At 44.6% G+C, this 19918-nt stretch overlaps 1 protein-coding gene across 2 annotated transcripts in view; it reads right to left on the reverse strand.

Annotated features, from left to right (window-relative positions):
• The window catches only part of REEP1 (receptor accessory protein 1), a 97327-nt gene that overhangs the window by 72680 nt on the left and 4729 nt on the right, over positions 1–19918 (reverse strand). The window lies entirely within an intron of this gene.

Consider the following 19918-nt stretch of genomic DNA (forward strand, 5'->3'; position numbering starts at 1 on the left):
TGCTTATGTTGATTGTTACAGGCTTTTAGGAGCCATCCCACAATGCCCCACACTGACAGCACAATTGATACAAGCACTCCCGGTGAGGACGTGCACCACAGACACAAGGAGCAAAGTGTAGACATGCACAGGCAATTTAATTTACTGTGGCGGCTGTATGCCAACGTAAGTTAGGTTGACTTAATTTTGTAGTGTAGACATGGCATAAGAGAACAGCAGCTGTGTAAGGCTGTTTGCTTTTAAAGTGGGGACACCCATACTGCTTGCTTTTTTAGGTCTAGTTTTCCTTAACATTTTGTTGGTTGTCACATTGCTGTCTAAATGTCACAGTCCAATGAGCCTTTATTATTCTCCCCAAATAGTGAGGTTCATGCAGAACTATGGTCCAGCTTCCAGCAATTATCGCACCCCTAGAAAGGGCATTTTATAGTGCTGTATTGTGAGGTGGACGGTTTCAGATAGTTATATAAAGGATGCTTTGAGGACTGGATTATTGCAACCTTCTGCAATCCTGACTATCAGGAACGTGTTGGTGGGTTTCTAGGATACACCTAAGTCACAGTCTTCAAATATGAATCTGTTTAGTTACAAAGACAGACAAGGTGGGTGAGGTAATATCTTTTATTGGACCAACTTCTGTTGGTGAGAGAGACGAGCTTTTGAGCTACACAAAGCTCTTCTTCAGGTCTGGGAAACTAACAGTATCACTGCGAAATATAAAGCCGAACAGATAGTTTAGCATAAGTAGTTAACACATATTTCAAGGGACCGTTCAAGGTGAAGTCGTTCAAGGTGAAGTTAATACCCCTCCAGTCATAGGTAGGAAAGGAAGTAGGGGGAAAGCACCTGGGGCCATAGGCGCTGACTCCGTGGGTGCTGCGGGGCTGGAGCACCCACAGGGAAAAATTAGTGGGTGCTCCGCAACCACCGGCAGCGAAGCTCCTGCCATCCCCACCCCCTCCTCCTCCTCTGAGCACAGCGTCCCCGCTCCTTCCCCTCCCAGCGCTTCCCGCCCGCCACCTAACAGCTGTTTGGTGGCGCTTAAGACTTTCCGGGAGGGAGGGGGACAAGGCGATAAAGAGTCGGGGAAGGGGGGGGGGACTTGGGGGATGGAGGTGGAATTGGGGTGGGAAGAGGGTGGTGCTGGGGTGGGGCCAGGGGTGACAGGGTGGGTCAAGCACCCACGGGGCAGAGGAGAAGTCAGCACCTATGCCTGGGAGTGGGGGTGTGGAGTTGTTAGAGGGTTGCAGATTGTTGTAATAAGCCATGAATCCAGTGTCTCTATTCAGTCCATGCTATTTAGTGCTGTAAAGGTGTGTTGTGGGGGGTGCTGATCATTGTAGCAAGGTATGTCTGCAGATTTTGCATCTGTTGTTCTGACAGGGTCTGCTTCCACCTTGAGCTGGTGTGTCATAAGAACAGCCATACTGGGTCAGTCCAACGGTCCATTTAGCCCAGTAGCCTGTCTTCCGAAAATGGCCAATGCCAGGTGCCCCAGAGGGAATGAACAGAACAGGCAATCATCAAGTGATCTATCCCCTGTCGCCTATTCCCAGCTTCTGACAAACAGAGGCTAGGTCTTGGGGGAGCTTGCTTCTGATGATGAGCGTGGAGAGGCTAGTGGGTTGTTTTGAAGACCAGAAGAGGAGGTTCAGGAAAAATTTCTTTCAGGATGGGATCCCCATTGAGTGTGGGTTGTAGTTGTTTGATGATACCCCATATGGATTGTAGTGTGGGTGGCCGGTGAAAACTAGGGGTGTGTGGTCAAAGGGGTTTTTATTTTTATATTGAAGCAGGTTCTCTTGGGCATTTGGGTGACCTTTTCCATGAGGCGATCTATTTCTCTAGTGGAGTGTCCTTGTTTGATTAAGGTGGTTTTGAGTGTGTTGAGGTGTATATACCAGATTTTCTCCTCAGATCAGATTCTGTGATATATGAGTGCATGGCTGTAGAGAACAGATTTCTTGGTGCGTTTGGGCTGGTTACAGGATCTATGAAGGTAGGTGTGGAGATCCGTGGGTTTCTTGTATGTGGTTGTCTGTAGGGTTCCATTGTTGAAGCTGATTGTGGTATCCAGGAAGTTGATGCTGGTGTGGGAGTTTTCCAGAAGAGTTCAATGGATGGGTAGTGGTTGCTCAAGTTGTGGGGGAAATCTACGAGGAGTTTAAGTTGTCGGTCCAGAGGATGAAAATATTGATATAGCTCAGGTATATCATTGGTTTTGTGGTGCATTTGTCCAGAAATTCTTCTTGAAGATGGTCCAGGAAGAGACTGCCATATTGGGGAGCCATCCTAGTACCCAGAACTGTTCCCACAGCTTGGACACAGTGTGTGTTGTTGAATGTAAAATTGTGGGTGAGGATGAAATGGATGAGTTTGGCAATGTGTTTGGGTGGATACCTGAGAGTTGTCCATTGTCTTGTAAATATTTGAGGCAGGTAGCTATGTCGTCATTATGAGGGATGTTGGTGTATAGGGAGGTGACATCCTTAGAGGCAAAGATGGTGTTCTGAGAGAAGTTGTTAATGTTGTGGAGTTTGGGGAGGAAGTCAGTTGTGTCTGGAATAAGCTTGTCCTTTGAGTGGTGCGTGGTTTGAGGATGTCTTCGGTGAGTCCCAATATTCCTCCAGTAAGAGTGTCACGGCCAGATATGATGCATCTACCTGGGTTCCCTTGTTTGTTTGTTTATTTTGGGACGCAGGTAGAAGGTCCCTGGGGTGGGTTCATAGGGGACGAGTTTGTAAAGTTTCTCTTAGAGTTGTTTGGTGAAGGATACAATATCCTTAAAATCCTTGGTAAACTGTGGTGTGGAATCTTTTGTGAGTTCTTTATAGTAGGTGGTGTTGGAGTAATCGGTTGGCCTCATTAACGTAGTCATCATAGTTGAGGGCTATGATGGTGTCCCCTTTGTTTGCTGGTTTGACCACTATCTGGTGTTCAGATTTCAGAGACTCTATAGCTGTGCTCTCAGCACTGCATGGACTGTGATGGATGTGGTTTGTTAAGGATTTCACAGCCGAGCTTTGTATAGCTTGAAAGTTTCTCTGTTGCTAACAGAAGTTGGTCCAATAAAAGATATTATCTCACCCACCTTGTCTCTATATTATTTATGTACATGCAACATGTATCCTTCCCTGGGGAGCTAGCTTGGGTGTGATCTTGCATTCAGGCTGCAAGTAGCCTCATGCACAGCTCTGCTCATCCCTCTTCACAATCTAGCAATAATCTGCATGTGGGGAGCTGTGCATACTGGCCAGTGTCCGTGACTATCTCATCCCTTGGCCATGCCCAGTTGTGGAAAGCCTACAGAGGTCCTGTTGTGGAAAGCCTACAGAGGTCCTGTTGTGGAAAGCCTACAGAGGAGTATTTGCATGAGATTTCCAGGACCCAGAACGAACAATGCCTGTCAGCTACAACACTGCATATCTGCTACTGGCTGATATATTGGCATGCGGATATGTGCAGCACCAGCTATCATTTCTCCTTATATATGGAGACAGTGATGAAGTACGAAAGATTATAGACATTTTCCCTAATATGCTGAAAATGGTTTTCACAAATGTGCTCTGCTTGAGCCTGAGTCAAGTCCCATTAACATCAAAGGGACTTTTTCCATCCATTTTAATGGGCGATGGCTCAGGCTCCTCATCCTCACCTTGCTGTGGATATGAACTCTGTATTAGAGAGCAGTTCCAGCTTTGAACATTCACAAGGCCCCATAGTGTTTGGATCCCAGGTTTTGGTTTGGTCCATTCTACTGCTGAGGGAGGGCTGCAAAATTTGGATCCGCATCCAAAAGGGAAGTTCCCCAGAGGTTTGGTTTAACCCAGCAAAGGGCTGGAGGGACTATTGGAAAGCCTCTTGTTAAAATTCCAGCACTAAACTGAAGGGAAGGGAAGGAGGATTGCTCTGCTGCCGCCGGGCAGATTGGTGTTACTCCATTGACTTCAGTGGTGTTACACTGATTAACATCAGCTGGAGATCTGGCCCACTGTATCTCTTTTAGGGTCAAAGTATAAATATATACAGTTAAGAGCAGATTGGTTACAAGAAAATGGCTTTGGTTTGCATCTGAAATAAAATGGATTTTCCAGTCCTTTGCTCCTTCTATCTGCATCTAAATCCATCATGATACATGGGCTAAAGTTAGGAATTTTTGTGGAAGCTCTTGTTTATAATATTGGCAGCACATGACCAGCTCAGTCTCACTGACAAAATAAAAACTGTTGCAACTATTTCAAACGCCAACTAATCTTCCTTTTTGAGCCACTCTGTTTTATTCCCTTATGGAAAAGTGCTGTAGAATTAATAGGAAAGAACCTAGCAGAGTCCTATAGAAATCAGTATAAAAGCCTACAGAATTGAATAGAGTGTGAATTTTTTTCTGTGGGTTTTTGAACCATCCCACTGAATTCTAGAGAAGGGAAGTCACTCTATTAGCAAAAGACCTACAGAAAGGTTAGCCTTGTCTATTAAATTCTATAAGGTTTTTTCATAAGGGTTCTGTAGCTCTGATCAGGGATAATGGTAAAAAGACTGTTATCTATCAGCTCTATGTTCTTGGGGGACCAGGGCGCAGCACCCAGCCTGTGTGACTCATGTAAGACCTTCCCACACCCCCACCCCACACTCCCAGCTTCTGCTTGGACCAAAGCCGATCAGAAGAAAGACTTACAAAAAGCAATGAAAAGGCAGTGGGAGACACACCTAAACCCCTCCGGACATGGGTAACAGGATTAAGGAAACTCCCCTAGCCTCATTTGCATCGAAGATGGGACAGGGAGGTATCTCCATTAGCTACAGAATGGAGAAGAGAGATTCCAACGCAAGAACCGCAAGAACTCTAGGACCAGAAAAGCTGGGAAGCACTGCATGATGGGGGATCTCTGCTCCAGATGTTAATGAACCCGCCTGCACCCACCCAGTACAGTGCTTATCAGACCAATTCTAGTAATAAATCCTTTACCGGTATCCAAAATACTGAAGCTGCCTAATTGCATTGTGAGCTCCCTCGAAGGAACACAACCCAGAGCCCGGAACGAGCCATTCCTATAGTCTAGCCTGAACAAAACAACTTTAGTATACTCCCTTGAGCCATCAGTTTACCCACAAACAAATCTAGTGTTCTCCCTTGAACATCTGTTTCCCTACATAAACCCCTACCCATGCTCAAGTGAGTGTTCTGATGCCTGGATCCAAAATCTGCATCAGTTCCAGTGGGACTTCATCTTCTCCTGACTGATCGTGCTGGGGGCTCTGCCTGTCTCCAGCACTCAGCTACCACCATCACCTGGGAACCCCAATCTATTCAAGCTTCATGGAGTGGTGAGAACCCAGCTCGCTCACTCGCTCGCTGGGTGTAGCCTTCTGACCCTGACTTGTGTGATCAGTTATAGTTTTCTAAACCTGACTTTTATAATCAAAGTTAGATTTAATATTGTAACTGTTTTGTTTGTTTGGCTCCCCCTTGTATGGTTATTACCTGGCAATAAATAACTTTCATGGTTAAGCTGGTTGCTTCTCTCTCTCTTTCCCCTGCCCCACCATGGGTGTTTTTTGGCTTCCCCATTCGCTCTGCAGCAACGCATCTCGTACCTAAACTAAAGATCCTTGCCGTGCCCAAAAATCCAGTGGGGTTTGCTCATCAAGTGGGTTAGTACCAGAACAATTGTAACGTGAAAGTGGGGATAGGGACAGTGCTGAACCTAGGGCATAGGAGGGTGGCAGCTTGGAAGTGCTGCTCGACCCAGCCTGCTCAGGCGTACTCTGTTCCGGTGTGGTACCCGTGGCATATGAGGGTGACAGCTTGGAAGTGCTGCTCGACCCAGCCTATTGAGTCCAGGAACATATAAGGGGTCAGCTTGGGAGTGCTGCTTGACCCGGTTCTCTCAGACGTGCTCTGTTAATGTGTGTGTGTGTGTGTTCATCTGATTCTGGGGCTGGCGGTACCCAGCCCTGGGGAACCTAGGTCCTGCAGGATAGCTCCATTGGTTGGGAATTTGCAGCCAGGGCCAACAAGGGGGAGGAGAGAAGTTGGTACAAATTACCGGGGCCCAGCGGTCCGGAAAGGGGCCCAGAGCGGCTTCCCCGGCTTTGTCGGCCCTGTTTAGCCAGTGCCCTTGCTGGGGGGCCTGAAAATTTTTTTTCACCAGGGCCAAACCCGCTCTCAGCAGCCCTGCTTGCAGCAGGGAGAAGTAGAGCTCCGTATGAGAACACAAGTGACATGAGCAGTACATTGACAGAATTACAGAAAACACCCCTCCCCGCCCCCCAGCAGAGCAACCCTAATAAATGAGTAACGGGCAAATCTGGTAACAAGACAAAAATAATTTGAACTAACAGGATATGTGCCAGTTGTCACCCTGATCATTTTCCCTTGATGCTGTATTCAATTCCATACTTTTCAGTAGCTTCTTGCCTTTAAGATTGTGCTCTTCAGTGCTTTGAGTATGTCTTGCTATATTTTGTACGGCACTGGGCACAGTTTGGACACTACTGAAATACAAATAATGAAATATTCGTGGTGTTATATATTATTAGCTGTGGTCCAACTCTTTGTAGAGGAATGATCACATTTGTTTAGGGAAGCATTTTCAAGCTGTCGCCCAAACTTGTACATGCATCTGTTTACTCTTGCAAATCAGGTATCAGCTACATAATTATCCAATCAGCATGCCCATCCATTTCATGTATCAGTGTGGGGTTTGTGTGCACAAACAGATGCTCAATTAGCTAGTTTAGGGGACAGCCCTTAGTGTAGCTTTTAATGAGCCTTGGAATCTCCATGTCTTCTTAATGAGTTTTATGGCAGCAGACCCTCAGTGATCAAGCACTGGACTATTGTTATAAGTTCCTTAATAATACTTAGGACCTATATACAAGTAGTGCATTTTGTACAAGAACCTCAAATTACTTTCCAATTATTGATTAAATTGGTATGCTTTTATCAATGGGAAACGGAGATTACACAGAGATGCTAGAAGACATGTATAGGGTCACACAAGCAGCCTCTGGCATAGAACCCAGATCTCATAACATGCTCCTCTTTGATTGTTAGATCACAATTTTTCCCTAAACGACCACCTGGATCCTGCTCCTGCTGGCGTCAATGAAGAGGGGAGGGACGGGGAAGTGATTTCTCACTGGTTTCAATAGGAGCAATATTGGACTTTAAAAGAAGGGTTACCATAACAGAACAAGCCATGTGGTTATGAATAAGAGCTCCCCCTCAGTCTAGCTCTCCTTTTGCTTGATCCTGTATCAAAGCCTCTATCCGGTAGAGAGGACATCATAGTATGTTGCCATGGAAATTATTGTGATCTACATAAATTTGACAAATCCAGCCTTATGGATCATATTCTCCTGTGGATCTTGCTTTAATTAAATATTTATGACATCTCTAAATAACAGCTTTCTGTAGAGAACGAAGAGCTCATGAATGATGCCAAACCATAACCGTGGAAAATTACATCCTTTTGTTCATCCACAAAACAGGTTCAGCATAAATAGGGTGATGTAAGCTTCCTCTGTGCTGCCTGCCAATGTGCTTCAAGGTGGGTGAGGTAATATCTTTTATTGGACCAACTGCTGTTGGTGAGAGAGACCCGCTTTCAAATGTATCCACGGCTCTTCTTCACATCTGGGAAATGTCCCAGCTAAATACAAGAGGGAACAGGTTGTTTAGCATAAGTAGTTAACACATATTTTAAGGGACCATTCAAGGTAAAGTGGCCTGTTAACACCTCTCCAGTCATAGCAGGGACGGGTGTGGGGGGGACGACACGACTACAGGACCTGGAGTCATGGTTAATGGGTGAGAAAGATTGGGGGCTTGGCTACACTTACAAATTTGCAGCGCTGCAGCAGGGTGTGAAAACACACCCTCTGCAGCGCTGCAAATTGCGGCGCTACAAAGCGCCAGTGTAGTCAAAGCCCCAGCGCTGGGAGCCGCGCTCCCAGCGCTGTCCGTTATTCCCCACAGGGAAGTGGAGTACGGACAGCGCTGGGAGAGTTTTCTCCCAGCGCTGGTGCTTTGATTACACTTAGCGCTTCAAAGCGCTGCCGCGGCAGCACTTTGAAATGCAAGTGTAGCCAAAGCCAGAGTTATATATAATAAGCCACAAATCCAGCGTCCCTATTCAGTCCATGGTTTTTAGTATCTAGGAAAGTTATGAATTTAAGCTCCCAAGCAGGCCCTCGCAGAGGTCCAGAGAGGCCCGGAATAATTCCAGCTTTTGATGCCCGTAGCCATAATAAAAATAAAAAATGATGACACATGAAAACAAAATAAAGCACCAAGAAAAGAGTGAGATATAATTTGAATATTTTTTTATTTAACAAATGATTTTCTAGCCTTCTTCTGTGCAAATGCACTAATTATTGAGGAAAAATCTAACAAAAGCTAGAAATTTGCTTAAATTGTCAGCTCTAAGCTCTAAACTGAGAGTGTGCTCCCCATTTTGGTCCGATAGGGATGCGCATAAAAACAAGTTGCAAAACTTATCAAATGCCAAAAAATTAACAAGTGTCTAAATTTGAGGCCCCTTTGAGCCTGAGGACCAAGCCAAATGGCTCTCCTGCCCTCCCCCCGCCCGATTGGCCCTGCTCCCAGGCTTGTCTTTTGCAAGTGTTGTGCAGGTTTCCTTTGAGGATGAGGACTGAGAGGTCAGATAGAGAGCGATTGCTTTATGAAAAGTGTTCACTCATGGGTGATTGTTCTTTGTCTTTTATCATTTTCCTGTGTGAGTTCATTTGAGAGAATAGTGATTGTCTGGTTTGACCCACATAATTGCTATTGGGGATGAGGTACACCACATATTGTTATAGATTGTGTAGGACCCATGGATCTTGAAAGGTGTGTTGAGGGGGGTGTTGATCATTGTAGCAGGTTTTGCATCTGTTGTTCTGGCAGGGTCTGGTGCTGCTTTGAGCTGGTGTGTCCTGGTCTGTGGGGAACTTGCTTCTGCTGATCACTTATTATAACAATCTATGGCTCACTTAGTCCCCCCACTCCACATTTTTTTCCCTTTTCTCCCTGTGACTGAAGAGGTGTTAACAGGCCACTTCACCTTGAATGTTTTAACTACTTATGCTAAACAATCTGTTCCACATTGTATTTAGTCATCGTAGGATGACTATGAGTAGGCAATGTGATGTGGCCGCTAAAAAAGCTAATGCGGTCTTGGGATGCATTAGGCGAGGTATTTCTAGTAGAGATAAGGAGGTGCTAGTCCCGCTATATAAGGCGTTGGTGAGACCTCATTTGGAGTATTGTGTGCAGTTTTGGTCTCCCATGTTTAAGAAGGATGAATTCAAACTGGAACGGGTACAAAGAAGGGCCACTAGAATGATCCGAGGAATGGAAAGCCTGTCGTATGAAAGGAGACTTGAGGAGCTCGGTTTGTTTTCCTTAATCAAAAGAAGGATAAGAGGAGATATGATTGCACTCTTTAAATATATCAGAGGGATAAATACCAGGGAAGGAGAGGAATTATTTCAGCTCAGTGCTAATGTGGACACGAGGACAAACGGATATAAATTGTCAGTCAGGAAATTTAGGCTTGAAATTAGACGAAGGTTTCTAACCATCAGAGGAGTGCAATTCTGGAACAGCCTACCGAGGGAAACAGTGGGGGCGAAGGACCTCCATGACTTTAAGATTAAGCTAGATAAGTTTATGGAGAGGATGGCATGATAGGATAACGGGTTTAGTCAATAGGTCAATAACATGCCACAATGGTAATTAGTACAAAGGGTCAATGATAGGATATTGTTAGCCTTTTTCCAGAGGGTCTGGCTGGAGAGTCTTGCCCGCATGCTCGGGGTTCAGCTGATCGCCATATTTGGGGTTCGGAAGGAATTTTCCTCCAGGGTAGATTGGCAGTGGCCCTGGAGGTTTTTCGCCTTCCTCCGAAGCATGGGGCAGGGGTCGCTTGCTGGTGGATTATCTGCTACTAGAAGTCTTTAAATCATGATTTGGAGCATTCAACAGCAGAGTCAAGGGAGAGAATTATTTCAGGAGTGGGTGGATCGGCTTATGTGGCCTGCATCTTGCAGGAGGTCAGACTAGATGATCATAATGGTCCCTTCTGATCTTGAATTCTATGATTCTATGATAGTTGTGACACTCTTAGCTTCCCAGACCTGAACAAGAGCTCCCTGTAATCTTGAAAGCTTGTCTCTCTCACCAGCAGAAATTGGTCCACTAAATACTACCTCACCCTCCTTGTCTCTCTAAGGTAGGGTGACTAGTCAGCAAGTATGAAAAATTGGGACGTGGGTTGGGGGCAATAGGCATCTATATAACACAAAGCCCCAAATATCTGGACTGTCCCTATAAAATCAGGACATCTGGTCACCCTACTCTAAGGGCAGACCTACATACAAAATTAAATCGACTTAAGTTACATCGACGTACAGCCATGCAGTAATAAAATTGCTTTTGAACTATGTTCCTTGTGTCAGCGGTGTGCATCCTCACCAGGAGCACTTGCACCGATTTAACTCTCAGGGTGGGATATTGTGGGACAGCTTCTGAAAGGCAGCACCAGTCAATGTAAGTAATGCGGAGTCTACACTGGCACGGCATCAAACTAACTACATTGACCTAAGCTCTATGCCTCTCAATGGGGTGGAGTTATTAAGTCGGTATTGTGGGTGAGTTACACTGGTGGGAGCTACGGTTCAGTGTAGACACTTACAGAGTTAGGTCGATGTAAGCTGTCTTGGGGTATGCGAGCTCTCATCGGGGTAGGCGAGAAAAACCCGGTAATGGCGGACAACGCATTTTATTTAGTAGGATATGGCAATCAACGTTTAATCTCCTTCCCATTAAAATTACAGCCCCATTGGTGTATGTTTCCCTTCTGTTGTGTGAGATTAACACTATAAACACGATAAGAATCAGGCCAGTTTGACCTCATTAATGAGGTTAACGCTAATGAGGTCTAACTGGCCTCATTCTTTCAAGCCATTATTGACATCTGAGGTCAGAGGTAAGAGTTTTTAGTCTTCAATTCAGTGAAAAAATATGGATAATTGGCTCAAGACTGGTACATTAGCAAAGGGTGGAACACCTAGGGATCAACAGGAGCCCAGTGCAACCACAGTTTCAGCTGATTCAACCACTACTGATGGCTGTAGTGATGCGAATGTAGAGGAGGCCATGCATGATTTACAGGTTCAACCTGGGAAGTGTGTGACCGAGCAGGACAAAGAAAGGGCATAAAAAAAAATGCAAGTATGATGAAAGTTACATTGAACTTGGGTTTACATGGACTGAGGACACTGGATCTCCTCAGCCGCAGAGTGTCCTATGCTGCGAAGTTTTGTCAGTCTCAAACCATCCCTTCTTCACCAGCATCTAGAGACTAAACACAACCAATATAAAGACAAGTTTTTCAATTATAAACTGGAAGAGCTAAAAAAGCAGTAAAGTAATTCTGCAATCAAATTCTTGCATGGGAAACGTAAATGCACGTCGAGCTTCAGACCTTGTGAGTTACAAAGTGGCTAAATCAGGGAAACCACACCACTTCGTTAAGGCTCAACTTCGAAATTCAAGAATTTTTGCTACCCTGTGTGATGAAATGGGAAGTGACCATTTGATGCTACTAATGCACACTGAGGTTCGCTGGCTGTCGCGTGCCAAAGTGCTGACACAACTCTAGTTGCACAATGAGCTTCACTTTTTTTCCCCGATCACCACCCCTTTGCATTGTCTTCTTGCTTGGAAGATGCAGCCTGGCTTCAGCAATTAGCCTATTTGGCAGACATTTTTTCTTGCCTCAATGAGCTTAATTTAGGTCGTCAGGGCTTAAACGTCACTATTTTCAAAACACAAGACAAAATCGAATCCACGATTAAGAAACGACTGTTTTGGGATAGCTGCTTAAAGAGAAATGTGATTGTTGCTTTCCAACGTTGCAAGAATTTCTTACAATAAATGACAATATGCAGTTCCATGAGAGTGTAAAAGCTGGCATTATGGAGCACTAGCGACGACTTAGCCAACAGCTTGGAAAATATTTCCCCAAAATGGACAATGCAAACACCTGGATACGCAATCCATCTGAGGTGCCTGAATCTCTCTCAATCCCTCATCTGTCAGTGCATGAGTAGGAGAAATTTTTAGATCTCTGTTCTGACGGTGGGTTTAAATCAGAATTTGCATGCAAACCTTTGGCAGATGTCTGGGGGCAAACAAGATTACCCAGACCTGTCAAAATGAGCTGTCAAGTTACTGATGCTCTTCTCCACAACATATCTTTGTGAGACTGGATTCTCTGCCCTCAAGGTGATCAAGACGAAGTAGTGTCAGAGATTAAACGCCGAAAATGACTTGTGATTGAAGCTCGTTCCAATTTTCCCTGCCATCAGTGATTTGTGTGATTAAAAAGCAGGGATATCTATCACACTGATTGGTAAGCATTTTATTATTACTATTTTTAACTATCAGTAAGTTAGTTACCAAGAATATAAAAATGCCAGTAATATATTTTTCTATTACCCAGGTCAGCTGTAGAAATGCGTGGATACTGGACTTTTCTTTAAAAAAAGAACTGGAGTACTTGTGGCACCTTAGAGACTAACAAATTTATTTGAGCATAAGCTTTCGTGGGCTACAGACCACTTCTTCGGATGCATAGAATGGAACATATATTGAGGAGCTATATATACACATACAGAGAGCATGAAAAGGTGGGAGTTGTCTTACCAACTCTGAGAGGCCAAAGTACCAACAATTAATTGGCCTCTCAGATTTGGTACTTTGGCCTCTCAGAGTTGGTAAGGCAACTCCCACCTTTTCATGCTCTCTGTATGTGTATAAAGATCTCCTCAATATATGTTCCATTCTATGCATCCGAAGAAGTGGGCTGTAGCCCACGAAAGCTTATGCTCAAATAAATTTGTTAGTCTCTAAGGTGCCACAAGTACTCCTGTTCTTTTTGCGGATACAGACTTACACGGCAGTAACTCTGAAACCGGACTTTTCTTTGCCTCCTTTTCTGTATCTTTTTATCATCAACAAAAATACATGATTGGAATTTTTAAATGCTTAGTCACAAACAGGCTATCACAGGTTATATCAGTTCTGAGTGATTGAGACCAGCATGGAGGCTTCATTCATTTTAATTACAATAAAATGAGGTTGAAAATTTCCAATTTAATGTTTACAACAACTAGAAACTTGTTTCAGGGACTATTTTTATCCAAGGCAAAAGTATATCTATAATAAAATTGTTTGTTACACTACTACTGCAAATAATAATTGAATCTGGAATAACACACGCCGGGGGCTTGTGCATTGTTATCCCTCAGAGACTTTCTTTTTCTGTTTTCCGAGGTATATTATGACTCTATCTCAGTTGGAGGCATGCAGTAGATTACATTATTTGGAAAGGGGTACTCAGCCTAAAAAGTTTGAAAACCACTGTTCTAATTTTTTTTGCATTTAATTAATATTTACATTACAGTAGTGCTTAGAGGTCCCACCCTCTAAGCTTGAGTAGGACCCCACTGTGTTAGGAGCTGCCACAAAGAGCATATGGTCTAAATAGACAAGACAGTCAAAAGAGGTAGCATCATCCCCATTTTACAGATGCAGAATTAAAACACAGAAACTAACCTCCCAAGCACACCCACACAATCTGCAGCAGAGCCAGGACTAGAACCCACATCTCCTGAGGCCCCGAGCAATGCGGTAAGCACAAGCCCACCCTTACTCTTCAATGTGAAGTTGATCACTGCTCCTGAACACTAGAAAAACTCAAAATGTTGGATAGTTTTTAACTTTCTGTAAAAAAAAATACTTAGATTCTAGACTCAGGAAGTACAAGAAATCAGCTCAACTGAGCTGAATGTAAAGCAGCAGCAGAATGAACTCAAACGCCGAAACATTTGTTGAAGCTGATGTTATTGAACTGCTCCGTGTTTCTGAAGATGTCCCTGGGATTCTTGGAATTTTTCCAATAAATCTCCATAAACCTAAAAGTGAGTGGGAATTCTTGGTTTCTGTGTTTAGGACTCTCTAGCCCCTCACAAAGTATCGACTGATTGATGTTGACCTTTAACATACATATATATTAAATTTAGTCCCTAAACACCCGCGGAACACCTGAGCCAGATAAGGGGGAGAAAGAAGAGGACTTGGGATGACATGTTCAAGGAGATCCTGCAAGCCAGCGCTGCAACAGACAGTGAGTGAAGGGCCTGGAGGATGAATATTGCAGATAGCCTGGAGAAGAAAAAAGTAGACAGAAAGTCCCAGCAGGAAAAGGAGAGGGAGGTGCAGCAGGACATAATGGGGGTTCTCTGGCAGCAAGCAGAGATGCTGCAAACTCTTGTGGACCGACAAGCTCAACAATCCCAGGCTCATGTCCCGCTGCAGTCAATTGAGAACTCCACGGCAGCACCTCCCTACACCCTGACTTAACACTCCACCTGGCATCAGGGGCTGCTGTCCTAACTCTACCACTGCATCCCGGACAACCACAGCTTCACATACACCAACCAGGGCTCTCACAGGTTAGGGTATGTGTAGCTACAATGGACAGGACTGTTCTTTTCCCTTGTTAAGTTCTGTTCCATTAACTTATTAAGTTTTTAGGTATTTGCATTTAAATTGCACAGATTTTTCTTTGCACTGGTTTTGTTGCTGAATAATATTATGCTATTTCAAAAATAATTAATCTTTATTAGTTCACAACATATGCTGCAGAGTGCCTAGCAGTTCTGAAAGCACCTACTTGCTTGTTACTATACAGTGTGACACCTCATAGGATCGATGACAAACATAGTGTAATCATAAATGTGCAGCATATATCCAATGATGTGCACCAAGCACCACACAATGCTTAACAGGCCCCAAAATAGCAGGCCCAGGTAGACCACAGTACACCACAATACATCACTGTGGCTCACTGTTAAAGTGCTCTCTAAAAACCCTCCCTGAGCCATATAGCTCCACATTGAGCTGTTCTAATATCCCTTCTGCCTGTTCAAACTCAGCAGACTGCTGCTCCACCTCCACCCTGACAGAATCTTTGCCTCACAGATATTATTCAGGACACAGCAGGCAGCAATAAACATTGGGATTTTTTTCCACTGAGATCCAATCTTGTGAGTAAACAATGCCAGCGTCCCTTCAATCTACCAAAAGTGAATTCAACTGTCATTCTGCACCTGCTGAGCCAGTAGTTGAATCTTTCCTTGGTGCTGTCAGGGTGGCCAGTGAAGCCACGGGAGCGAGGGGTAAGCTGAGTCCCCCAAGATCACTATTGGCATTTCAACATTCCCAATGGTAATCAGCTCGTCAAGAAAGAAAGTTTCCTGCTTGTAGCTTTCTGAACAATACTGTACTCTTAGAGATGTGCACATCATGCACCTTCCCTGACCAGCCAACACTGATGTCGGTGAAGCATCCTCAGTGATCTCTTTCTGTTGACATACTCTGTGGCAAGGTGGTCTGGTACCAACATAAGGATATGCATGCTGTCTATCACTCCACTGCAGTTTGGGAAATCCATTGCTGAAAATCCATCCATTATGGCCTGTGCATTGCCAACGGTTACAGTCCTGCACATTTCCATGACAGTGGCCTTCACAGTGGATTTTCCAACTTCAAAATGTTTTCCCATTGACCGGTAGCAATGTGGCATTGCAAGTTTCTCCAGTGCGATCACCACTCGTTTCTCCACTGTAGATGCCGCTCTCATTTTGGTGTCTCTGCGTTGGAGGGTTCGGGTGAGCTCAGCACACAGATCCAGGAATGGGCCTTGTGCATCCAAAAGTTCTGCAGCCAGTGCTCATCATCCCAAGCTTTCATTATGATGCGATCCCATTGCTTAGTGCATGTTTCTCTGGCCCAGAAGCTGCACTCCAGCATCTGCTGCTGATCCATGAACACCAACCTTGAATTGGTTCTCGCTATGTCCAAGAAATTGTCATGTTCTCCATTGATTTGGTTCTTTGATGGTTCTGCAAATACTGGAGGATCATGCGTCCTATGTTTGCAACGCTCATGAAAATAGTGCAGCGCTGTGCAGGCTTCCATGTTGCTGTCAGACTGCTGACATCAAGAAGAGCCATGGGTTCATGGGATTTTAAAACAAAGGCACAAAAATTATGGAATATAGACGACATTATGAGATAGACAGTTACACACTGGGAAGCTGACCCCTTGCTCTCAGTCACACCTATGTGACTCATTTCTGCCCCACCGTACGTTACCAAAACTTCCCAAAAGACTGTGCACTGGCCGGTGACGGGTTGCACACTGGGATACCTACCTATGGTGCACCACACGCCCCCCTGGTGAGTATGTGCAGCGCTGACGCAAGGAGCCAAGTGTGCAAGTGACATGCTAACTGAGGCAGCTTTATGCAGACTTAACTTGCATTGACCAAAGTTTGTAGTGGAGAGGTGGCCTAACATTTACAGCACATTCATGTTTGTGCAAGAAAATCTAGGTCACATTTGACAAATCAGACGGTAGCATTATCCCAGACAGAATGCCCACATATCACATGAACAGGGGCGGCTCTAGACCCCAGCGCGCCAAGCAGGCGCGTGGGGCGGCCCTTTCCCGGGGGGGCGGCATTTGGCTCCGGTGGACCTGCCGCAGGCATGCCGGCGGGAGCTCAACCGGAGCCGCGGGAAGAGGGGACCCGCCGCGGGACCGGGGAAGGGCGGCGCAGCGCACCGCGCTGCTTGGGGCAGCCTGATTTCTAGAGCCGCCCCTGCACATGAAGGGCAAACTAAAGGCTGCACCTGTGCGGGATCCTCCTCTGTCAATTACTGTCACCACCAGGTTACATTCCCCCTAAGCAAAGTAGCGGACACTGCAGCATGTAATGGCATATGGCATGCATAGGAGTGAGGCGAGTTGTGATAAGGGCTATGCAATCTCTGATAGGGTTATGTTTCTGTGGATCACATTCATTTTTTCCTATGTGGTGCATTTATTAGCAGCACTTAGCACAGCAAACCCTGCATGCTCACTTCATGGCTGGTGTTCTATCCTTTTCCCAGGCTGTGCTGAGGTTCATATAAAGCTTGCAGTTCCATGAAAACCGTCACACAACCCAGGTTGGCTACTCATGCTCTGCTATGCCAATGCTGTCTTTTGGCATGGCACAGTCTAAGTGGCAGCCACAGCCCAACAGCTGGTATGTGACATGCCTTTCACTTCACTGATGCCACAGCCCCTCCATGTCATCTGCAAACAAATGGAAAACAGCATATGGATTGGACAGAAGGCTCTTTTCAGAGGAGGAATCCATTGGGTGAGGGGCAGGCTAATGCTTTTGGGATGAGTTCCCTCTTGGCTGACATACCAGGGATTGAACTGGAATTCTCCAAAGCTAAAAGCAGAAGCTGCTACACCTTGAACCAAAGCTCTGTAATTGGGGGCTGTAACAACTCCAAGCCTCTGCAGGTTGACACAGTGGAAGACCCATAACCAGTGGGATACACTCAGATGCTGAGCTGCTTGAAGGCTTAGATCTAATTTATTGGTCCTTACCAAAACATACACCCAGACTCCTAATATGTCTCCTAGGGCCGGCACGGCAAACTGGCTTCCTTTTCACAATCATAGAGCTCCCAATTAAAGATGGTCTGCAAAGGAAGACAAATTGGGCTAGAGCCTCTTTTTTTTTTTTTTTTTTTTTTTTTGCTTTGTTATGTGTATAGAAGACCTGAAAAACCTGGTCCATTAAAAATATTTTGGGTGTTTTTCTGCTTGTGTTTTATATTAAAAATGGAGGGCTTGGTTGGTATAAATCAGCATCATCTGACTGAAATCAATGGCTGAAATCAGTGGCGATACTGATTTACACCTGTGGAAGGTCTGGCCCTCAGATCTAGCCTACCATAGACGACTAAGGCAATTGGAGAGCTATTGAAATGACATCACAAAAGAGTGGAAGCTAAGCAACTGAGCGGGAGCAGGAACTTTTAGTCATTCTGTTGAAAAACTCTTTGCTTTTTGTTTGCGTTAACACCCATTTAGCTCCAGTGAACACTTGGTTGTTACATTTCAATATCCCCATCCCTTCAATATGGGATGAGAACACACAATGAATATCTCTGAGACCTCCAACAAGTTCTCCAGCAAAACCAGAAAAGATCACACATGACATTTCTGATATTTCTATAGTTAAAAAAAGGAAAAAAACTAAACAAAAAAGCCCATTTGCTCAGGCCCTTTTTTCACATCATAAAGTAACAAAAGAGAACACAAACCTAATTTATTTACAATCATCTGCAGATCACCTTTCAGGACATTGCTACAGGGATTCCAGTACCCATGTTACAACTTGCAACGTCATTAGATCAGTGATCTGATCTGGTCTGGCAACCCCATCTAAAACGTGTTAAAAATCAAAAAGGTTTTTCACAGAGAAGGTGACATACTGAACTAACTTCCAAAGCTGGAGCAGAATTTTTTATTTGTGTGATCCCAAGCACGGGAAGAATATCCAATGCAAAAAGGAGCATTTAGATTATTTCTATGCTTCTAGAAAATAACAGGATTTATATCATAACACTGTACCAAGCATTTCTACATCACTTTCCATCTTCAAAATGTTTTCAAATATTAACTAATGAATTCATAGAATTTTAGGGTTGGAAGAGACCTCAGGAGGTCATCTAGTCTAATCCCCTGCTCAAAGCAGGACCAACACCAACTAAATCAGGGGTAGGCAACCTATGGCGGCACACAAGCTGATTTTCAGTGGCACACACACTGCCCGGGTCCTGGACACTGGTCCAGGGGGGCTCTGCAATTTAATTTAATTTTAAATGACGCTTCTTAAACATTTATAAAACCTTATTTACTTTACATATAACAATAGTTTACAGAGTTGCAGCCGTGTTAGTCTGTATTCGCTGAAAGAACAGGAGTACTTGTGGCACCTTAGAGACTAACAAATTTATTTGAGCATAAAAATAAGCCCACGAAAGCTTATGCTCAAATAAATTTGTTAGTCTCTAAGGTGACACAAGTACTCCTGTTTTTAACAATAGTTTAGTTATATATTATAGACTTATAGAAAGAGACCTAAAAATGTTAACATGTATTACTGGCACATGAAACCTTAAATTAGAGTGAATAAATGAAGACTCGGCACACCTCTTCTGAAAGGTTGCCAACCCCTGAACTAAATCGTTCCAGCCAGGGCTTTGTCAAGTTGGGCCTTAAAAACCTCTAAGGATGGAGATTCCACCACCTCCCTAGATAACCCATTCCAGTGATTCACCACTCTTCTAGTGAAATAGTGTTTCCTAATATCCAACCTTGACCTCCCCCACTGCAACTTGAGACCACTGCTTCTTGTTCTGTCATCTGCCACCAGTGAGAACAGCCCAGCTCCATCCTCTTGGAACTCCCCTTCAGGTAGTTGAAGGCTGCTATCAAATCCCTGCTCACTCTTCTCTTCTGCAGACTAATTTCCTCCCCTGGGAGGCAGAACAGGCATCTAGGACTTCACAGCTGTCATCATGCTGCACACCCTGGCCAATGGGAACTTCACAGCAACAGCAAAGATAGAAATTCCAATCCATCTACTCCAACACTACAGGCACCTATCACTTGAAGTAAAGGAGCACCTCCTGTGATGCTGGTAAATCAGATGCCAGCTCTTGCTAAAGCAACAGGTGTCATCTGAGCACTGACAAACTCACAGCTAGAAATCAGATCAACTCCCTTGTATGTTAATATTGTTTCCGCCAGGTGTTAGACTTGTAAGGATGTGTTGGGTGTCTAGACTAGTGGTGAGGTTTTTACCCCACACAAGGCAGAGTCAGTAAATGAGGATAATTAACCTGATAAACTGCACCTGGGGAAGGGCCAAGGATTAAAGAACTGATTGAGGATGGAGTCCAGCTGGGGAGGAGCAGCAGGGACTGGTAT

This window comes from Mauremys mutica, chromosome 5 (genome assembly GCF_020497125.1).
Source record: "Mauremys mutica isolate MM-2020 ecotype Southern chromosome 5, ASM2049712v1, whole genome shotgun sequence".
NCBI lineage: Eukaryota > Metazoa > Chordata > Testudines > Geoemydidae > Mauremys > Mauremys mutica.